At 50.0% G+C, this 9,163-nt stretch overlaps 1 long non-coding RNA gene across 1 annotated transcript; it reads left to right on the top strand.

The window, feature by feature from the left end:
* Nucleotides 1-282: 282 nt before the first annotated feature.
* LOC135902271 (uncharacterized) lies at nucleotides 283-2,214 on the top strand. The gene is made up of 2 exons (XR_010564466.1): nucleotides 283-1,153; nucleotides 1,493-2,214. It is a non-coding gene; the product is annotated as an uncharacterized lncRNA (long non-coding RNA).
* Nucleotides 2,215-9,163: the final 6,949 nt, after the last annotated feature.

The following is a 9,163-nucleotide window of genomic DNA, read 5'->3' on the forward strand; positions in this document are numbered from 1 at the left end:
TTTTGAGTTTCACCACGCGAAGCAATGGTTTGTCTGGTTCAATGACAACTTAATGCAGCGTCAAGTATTAAACGGGACGAGTGTTCTATTAGTGTCCGCCGCGGCAGCCTATAGTGGTTATGGTGCTTGGCTGCTGACCCAAAAGACGCAGGTTTGATCCTGGCCACGGCGGTCGCATTTTCGATGTAGGCGAAAATGCTAGAGGCCCGTGTACTGTGCATTATCAGTGCACGTCAAAGAAGCCAAGAGGTTAAAAATTTCCGGATCCCTGTACTACGGCCTCCCCCATAATCATATCGTGGTTTTGGCACGTAAAACCCTAGCAGTCATTAGTTTTCTATTGTAGGGTACCTGTCTCGCACTAAAAATCTGAAGGCGACGTCAGCCTGCCCGGCTGTTTTGTCGCTGTGTACTGTTAAGGCGCTGATAAAGAAATATAAAAAACCAGCCAGAGGGGCACCGCGCGAGCATAAAGATTTATCTTGCACAGTTGATGAGCTGATGTTCAGCGGCCCGACTAGAAATCGACTGTCACGCCATTTCATTACCTTTACCCGCTCGTCATGTGTTCTGGCTCCTCATTGGCCAGCAATACTTTTTAATGGTTTAGAAATGCGGACAGCCGAACAAAGGTGCGGCGTCTGCTGAAATGGCACCACGCGTCCCAGTTGAAGAACGAAATCTCATCGCCAGATTTTTCGTTGAGCGTGCACCGCAGAGAGAGATTTGCCGAAGAAATTGCAGTTCGAAGACATCGCTGAGCAGAATTATCCGTGCCTTTCGAGATGAAGGAACACTTGCGGATGTCAAGCGGTCCGGCCGGCCAAGACCCCGACGCATGAGGACGACATTGATTGTGGCCGCATCTGTCGTGGACCCTTTCCTGAGTGGTAAAGAAATCCGCGACGAGGTGTCACTGGATATTTCTCCTTCGACAGTTCGCCGTCGTTTAAAATCCGCTCGAATTTTAAATTGTGCTGCGGCGCAGAAGCCATTCTTGAGTGAGCGACAACGCCAACAAGGCCTGGACTTCGCTCTGGACCACCAGCACTGGAGCGCAGAAGAGTGGCACAATGTAGTTTTTTTCTGACGAGTCCACTTTCTGCACTCGTTGGGATCAAAAAAGGGGGGTGTGGCGGCCCTTCAATTCCAGGTAACCAATGCCTTCTCTTTATCGCCGTGTTAACATATTTTGCTCCTTCGCGTATGCGGAAATTTCCCTTGGCTGTACTAATACTGTGGATTTGTCAAATTATCCCCGCAGATGAAATCATCTGCTAATATCAATTGAACAATAAATATATGGCAAGTAACATAAATGTACATAAATAACTTCTGTTAGCAGCACCTCGAATACACGTGTTTCAAGTTATTTGTACGATGGTATGGTTTCAAGGTGTACGTAGCACAACCCGTATTGTAAGCTTTCATTTACCGACTGCAAAATCACTTTTCTGAATACTTTCTTTCTGTTCATTCTGGTTCTTTCAAGATTGCAGGTGTCACCCTGGCTATACTCAGAGTGTTCTTTCAAGTGGCCGATGTGCAGTCTCCGTGTGGGGTGCCATGAGCAAAGATGGCCTCTTGTCCGCATTGATGTTAAATTCACGGCGTCATGTTGCAGTTTTCTGCTGCAAGACACCATGCTCCCATATGTGCTGGATGGACCCTTCCCCGACGGCTGTTTCCTTTTCCAGCAGGGCAAAAGCCCCGTGCACATGGCTCGTAAGGTGACCGACGTGCCAGAGAACCTTGGCGTGCGCACGTTGCTGGGGCCTCCGAATGGCGCGGACGCAAACCCCATCGAAACTGTCTGGGCGCGAATGAAGTCGGCTCGGTCCAAACGCAACTTGTCCACGGCAGACGCACTCTGGGACGCCATTCGTGAGGAGTGGGATCTCCCTCGATCTGATAGCGAATATGTCGCCTCGCTTTACAGTTCGATGCCAAGGCGGATGTCGGAGATCATTTCCGCGGGCGGCCACTTCACCCACTACTAAATTTGTGCAGCAATACGTCCGGGGCGCAGATTTGCCGATGCTATATTATGGGTGCCCTCAGGCTAAGTAGCTTTCAATTTTTGTTCTTTCATGGCAAACCTATGACTGCGCCGATATCTGCTCGCGTCATTTTTTACTCGTGTACTTGCCTATTTCTTTTGGACCTGCCTATCTCGTTTCATTTGATTCAAATAAACTGATTTCTTCGGCTGAATGCCTCTTTGTTTTCTGTGCCCTAGTTCGTAGTTCATGACCACAGGGACGTTTAAACCAAGCAGAAAATACAAACAGGCAAACTAACGCGGTATGGGGCACCGTTTGTCACCGAGACAGGATACGTTATCTTTTTAATCTGGGCAACCCGAGCAGCATACGCTGCACCCTCACCGTGGCCCCGTCAGTCTGAGCGCATCACGGATTGAATAAAAAGAGTGACCCCTACCGCCAAGCACTGCATGTGATCAGCGCTGAGCAAGTAAAAGGGCATGGCTGCGAGCGAAAAAGAACGCGCATTGCGATGTCTCGACACCAGATGCTCGACATCAGATGGCTCGCCGATGCAGTTTTATCTGATTTCGGCCGTCGCTCGCGTGCCCCGGCTTATTTTGCTGCCGGGTGTGCATCTACAAAAATGCCCAAAAATGGTCAGAATGACCAAAATCGGTGATAGCTTCTGTTTGTGCATGGGTCGCCTGTCTTTCCCTTAGAATTCGCGCCGCGGTGCGAACATAGCGGTCGACCGCGTCCTTTTTAGAACTGGTGCGTGTGCACAAACAGCGTTGCTATTGTCACGTAGTAGTGACAGTAAAGAGCACAGTAGCAATCATGTTAATGACGAAACTAACTTTTGTTGGCCGAACCTGTTCCCACAAAAACTGGCTACACTTAAAGCACAACAATAGCGGCGAACACAGCCGGCGATCGTCGAAATCTGATCAGCGGGTCAAGCGCGTCAGCTTTTATGCATGAGCCATCGAACGTTCAAAAGTAATCGCTGGTGCCCGCGTGTCTTCGAGAAAGTTCTACACCATTCGCGTCGCGCATGCATGGAATCAGATTACACCAGGTTCGGCGACAACAGACAGCGGATAGAACGATCGATAACATTCGAGAAACTTCCAATACATACGGGCGCGTCCCGCATTGAGCGATTACACTTGTTCGACGGTGAAAAGCTGTCACCCGAAAAAGATAAACAACTACACGTGTCAGTATGAAGTCCAGATGTCTGGCCGACAGCGAAGACGCCCCTGAAATGTATTAGTTACACGTACAGTAAGACGCGCCACTCGACTCATGGAACGAGATGTACAAGATTGGCTGGAACGTTATGAAGGAGTTGCAACCTTCAACCAGTGGTCTCACGAAGAAAAACTTCGGAACGTCTTCTTCTCTCTTGAAGACTCTGCTAGAACCTGGTACGAGAACCAGGAGCTGTCCTTGACAACGTGGGAGGCTTTCAAAAGGCACTTATCTGTAACTTTCGCAAGTATTCTGCGCAAAGAACGAGCTGAGGCCTTGCTTCAAACTCGCCAGCAGCATCCAAACGAGTCCGTAACCGTCTTTGCGGAAGAACTGCAAAAGCTATTTCGCCACGCGGATGCCAACATGACTGAAGACAAGACCCTATGAGGGCCGTCAAGGAGCCACTTTTCGTCGCTCTCATTCACAACCCGCCGAGGACCGTCGCTGAATTGATTAGCGAAGCGGCCTCTATTGAGAAGACGCTCGAGCTTCGCGCAAAGAAGTACGACCGCAACTTACGCGCTCCTCCGTCAGACTGCGACGACTTCCGAAGTGCCTCCGCAGTGGCCCTTCGAGATACCATCCGCGCCATCGTGCGCGATGAGCTGCGGAAGTTGCTACCGGGTGCGCAACCACAAATATCCTCGCTCGGCGACGTCGTAAAGGACAAGGTACAGCAAGCTCTGGACAACCTCGATCCCGCCGAAACGACATCGACCCTATCGCCACCTTGCCAGGAGCCACACGTTTCAACTTACGCCGCCGCTCTGCAAAGCCAAGCGAGGCCAACCAGCTGGCAACGGGAAACGTACACGCCGCCGCAACGCAGCCAAGTCTACCCGCCACCGCCGCGCCCGCAGCAGGCCGTCCGTTCAAACACGTTCCGGCAAACCACCACGAGGAGACTGACATCTGGAGAACCCCAGATCGACAACCGCTTTATTTTCACTGTGTTGAAGCCGGTCACCTCCTACAAGAATGCCCATACCGTCAGATAGGCGTCCGCGGGTACAACATCGACGCCCCACGACCACTTCCTGGCCAACGGCCTCGAGAAATTGAAGCCTATCTTCGAGCGACCGAAGATGCCACCCCATATGTCGCTTCAGGTCCCCGTTACCCTACCCATGCCGTTAGTCTTCGCCGTACCAAGCGTACGCGAGGGAGAGGTCACTGAGCCCTCATAGGGGAAACTAAAGCCAGCGACGTCGGGAGGTGACGCCGCTCTCGAGCGAAGACCGAAAAACCCTCCCAACAACCACGACGCATTCCGCCGCCTCAACGCTTTCCGACGCCTTGTTGCATTCCGACGCCACGACGCGACCCGACGCAGGGATGCCACAAAACACGAAGCCGCGACCCGACACCACAAATTCGATGGCACGGCTGAAGGTCACAACAGCACCTTGCCACAAGGCTTCCACCCGACGCAGCCGCGACAGTGCGAAGCGACAGACCGCACACTCGGTGACCGACCGACATCGAACCCGAACACCAAGTGCCGACTTACAAGTTACCCTAGGTGGACATCCAGTGTTTGCACTCGTCGACACCGGGGTCGACTACTCCGTCGTTAGTGGACGATTTTTGTCACAACTCAAGCAAGTCAAAACCGCATGGGAAGGTCCTCAAATACGCACAGCAGGAGGCCACCTTATAACCCCGACGGGACGATGCACTGCGCGAGTGGCTTTTCACGGTCACACCTACCCTGTGAAGTTCATCATCCTACAGCACTGCTCCCGGGACGTAATCCTCAGGATGGACTTCCTGAACGAAAACGGTGTGGTGATCGACCTGCAGACGAAAACCATAACACTGACGACAAAATGGTCAGAAAGAATGCAATCATTATCATCGCGCCGCGTTCACCATCCTTGACGATCAAGTGAGCCTCCCACCAAATGCTAGCGAGCGTCATGGCACTAGTCGAAACAGACGAAAGACGAAACGCATCGCCGTTCTCAAGCAGCGATGCGATTGCAGAAGCGAACTTGCAGCTGCTTCTGGATCGCCAAATTTGCATCGCACGCCGTGACGTCCATGTGCGTGAAGGCAGAACGGCTGTGCCAATTTTAGCACGGAACACAAGCACCTCAAAAGAGGTGCGATGGTCGCTTTCTTGGAAGAGTTTGCCGAAATAAGCAACGCATTAGCACTCTTCGAGTCGTCCCATGAGGTGTCGTCGACGGTGACTGGCGAGGTCAAGTTCGACATTAAAACCGTCCTGCCTCAACAAAAGCAAGAAAAGCTACGTCGCCTTCTTCTGCGATAGACCGAATGTTTATCAACGTCATCGAGGATCCGGCAAACATACATAGCGTAGCACCACATTATGCCCGATGAATCGGCTCGTCCCGTCCGCCGACGTCCCTACCGCGTTTCAGCGCGAGAACGTGAATCAATCAAGACACAAGTTGAAGAAATGCTTCGCGAAGACGTCATTCAGTCGTCCAAAAGCTCGTGGTCTTCACCCGTGGTGCTTTAAAGAAGAAAGACGGTACCCTGTGATTTTGCGTCGATTATAGGCGTCTCAACAGCGTCACGAAAAAAGACGTCTACGCGCTTCCGAGAATCGACGACATATATGATCGACTGTGTGGTGCGAAATATTTTTCGTCGATGGACCACTGGAGCGGCTACTGGCAGATTGAGATCGACGAGAGAAGACGTGAGAAGGCTGCCTTCATCACGCCGGACGGTCTTTACGAACTTAGAGTTATGCCATTCGGGCTATGCTCAGCGCCGGCGACATTTCGGCGTGTCATGGACACCGTGTTGTGTGGGCTGAAATGGCAGATATGCCTCGTATATCTCGACGACGTAATCGGTTTCGCATCCACGTTCGACGAGCACTTGAACAGGCTGCATGCCGTGCTAGAGGCAATTAGAGCGTTGGGACTCTGAAACCACTCACTCGGCCACGTAGTTAATCGCGAAGGCGTGCGTCCGGACACCAAAAAGACGGCAGCCATCGAAAGTTTCCCGATAGTCAGTGAAAAGAAAGCTGTCCGTAGCTTCTTGGGGCTCTGTGCATATTACAGGCGTTTTGTCCGAGATTTCTCTCGAATCGCAGGGCCTCTCACTCGCCGTACGAAAGCCGACGTGCAGTTCACATGGAAGAAGCCCCCAAAAGACGCTTTTCGCGAACTTCAAAGGCACTTGCAGTCACCGCCAGTACTCAGCCATTTCGACGAGAGCGCTGACACCGAGATCCACACGGATGCAAGCAGCGTAGGACTCGGTGCTGTGTTGACTCAAAAGAAGAACGGCCTCGAGCGAGCCATCGCCTACGTGAGCAGATCGCTGTCGAAAGCCGAATTGAACTATTCGACGACCGAAAAGGAATGCCTCGCTGTCGTTTGGGCAGTCACAAAATTTCGGCCGTATCTTTACGGGAAGCACTTCAAGGTCGTCAGTGACCATCACGCTCTGTGCTCGCTCGCTAACCTGAAAGACCCGTCCGGTCGCCTCGCTCGTTGAAGCATGCGACTACAGGAATTCGACGTCACCGTCGTGTAGAATAAGTCAGGCCGAAAGCACACAGACGCCGATTGCCTTTCGAGAGCCCCTGTTGAATCCGCCCCGCACTGCGACGATGACGACATGCCTTCCTTGGGCCCATAAGCTCTAGCACTTTCGCACAAGATCAACGTGCTGATCCTGATCTACGCTGTGTCGTTCAATATATCGAAGGCAAGACCGATTCAGTGCCAAAGACATTCAGACGCGCGCTTTCATCGCTGTGCCTTCTCATGGAACGAGTTGTGGCCGGAGAAAACGCCAGTTGCGTTTAACTTTTCCTTTTGCTTCATTATTTCCTCGAGTGACAGCTCGCCACGGCGCTGTCAGATCCTCGGAACCATATATCCGCGATATGGGTTAGATAAGGTGGAAAATAAAATATTGCGAAACCGCGTCTACCATCAGACCCGGCAATAACCCTTAAACCCATAAGCTATATGAATGTCACTCGTTACCTCGTCTGGTTTTTCCCTTATTGTACAGCACCTTTTGTGCAAAATTGGCAACTGGAAACAAGAGTCACAAGGAGATGAGAAATTAAGCGATCTACTAAGCGAGAAAGCCAAGGCAACAGCCAAACAGGCAGGAAAAGCGAAAATTCTTTGTGAAAATATTTATGGATCAACATCTTTTTATTTAAAAAGGAAGTAGAGAAAACGCAGCCGGAACTGGAGAATAATTCCGTGTGTTTTGAATGACGCTTCTACAGTTATCAATCGAGTCGTCTGACGTAGCCGCTTCCCTGCTAAGCTTATTGGGGGGGGGGGGGGGAGTTCTAACCTTCCGCGGTGTGCGCAGTACGTCTAGAACCGCAGCGTCCTGCGCTTTTCGCAGCTGTACGGGACTAGTGACCACGCATCTTTACGCTACTTCCCAAATAACAACACCAGTCGGTTTTGCTACTTGGTAGAGCAGTAAACGAGGGATGCAAAAAAAAAAAACTGTGACCGTTCCGCAAATGTACATTTCTCGAAAATTGTTCCAGAGCTAATTAAAAAAACGGTACTAGAAATCTTTATTTTGCACTTTCGCTTAACTTGTTCTTGGCAAGGTTCTTCCTGCGCATCTTTCATGCACGAGTCCACTTGATGTGGTTCGTTGTTTGCCAAGTAAAGAAGAAGTGTATCTCACAGGCGTACCTGTGAAGTACACGTTATTTCATTTCTCTTTTGCGGCTTTACGCGTCTTTATGGCAAATGGTGGGCATCACTCAGATTTGTACTAGTAAAAGTAGCCTCCACCTCATTTGCATAGACAAGTTACCTAGGGTTGCCCCCCCCCCCCGAAAAAAAATCCTGCGTACGTGCCTGGTTGACTCCTTGGAATGGCAAAGCCGTAAACTAAACCTGAATTCCACGGAATTCCGCAAACTTACATTGAGCATTTATTGCAAGAAATAAATGCGCTAACAGGAAAGGCCGAGCTCCCACAACTTTTGCACCATGATGTTGTGGCGATCCATCGACTGCCCGATAAAAAAGGAAAAACGCCAGGTGTGATTTGTCGCTTTGCCAAACAAATGAAGCGAGATGAATGGTGGCAAAACCGGAAGAAGGTAAGCAGTGTAGATTATAAGCTGTTTTTGCAAGACAACATAACCAAACTCGTGCGCTTCTTTTTGAGGTGAAAAACTCGCTAAAGATAAACGGTTTCAAGTACGTCTGGCATCACAACGGACAAGTCCTCGTGCGCAAAACTGACTGCAAGGATGCGGTGACCGTTTCAAGTTCTTGCGACTTGAGTAAACTAAGATACGGAGCACGGCAGCTTCTGAGATGACTAAATGATAATCATGGATAACGCCGACGGGGAACGTTACGTACTGCCGCATGGCTTTGAAAGGCACCTGGGACCAGTATATATGGAATCACTGAAGTGTTTTCATCTAAACATACGATCAGTAAAGCATAAAGTACCTGAACTTACTCTTTTTTTTCCAGCAGCTTGATCATGTGTTTGACGTGATAGTGCTTACAGAAACATGGAGCACAGATGACTCAAATGTTTTCCGTCCTCCTCCTTATCAAACTTTCTATGCTAACCGGGCCAGTGGTGGTGGTGTATGCATCTTGGTAAAAAATACTTTCTCGTGTGAGTTACTTCAGGCGTTCTTCGTAAGCACAAGTGACTGTGAGTTTATTTCGTTAAAATTGCAAAAGATTTTAATCGCTGTTGTCTATCGACGTCCGAACGGAATGATGACCCCTTTTTTAGAATACTTAGAAGGTTTTTTGCGTTTGTAAATCATTATCATTTCGATCTCGTTTTTGGTGGGGATGTGAATATTAACATGTTGAGCAGTGATCCGTCAATGGTTAAGCTGGATGTTCTGTTAAAATCAAATGGCCTTACAAATGTTATAAATCTTCCAACCAAAGTGACACTGAATACAT

Source organism: Dermacentor albipictus, chromosome 6 (genome assembly GCF_038994185.2).
Source record: "Dermacentor albipictus isolate Rhodes 1998 colony chromosome 6, USDA_Dalb.pri_finalv2, whole genome shotgun sequence".
Lineage (NCBI taxonomy): Eukaryota > Metazoa > Arthropoda > Arachnida > Ixodida > Ixodidae > Dermacentor > Dermacentor albipictus.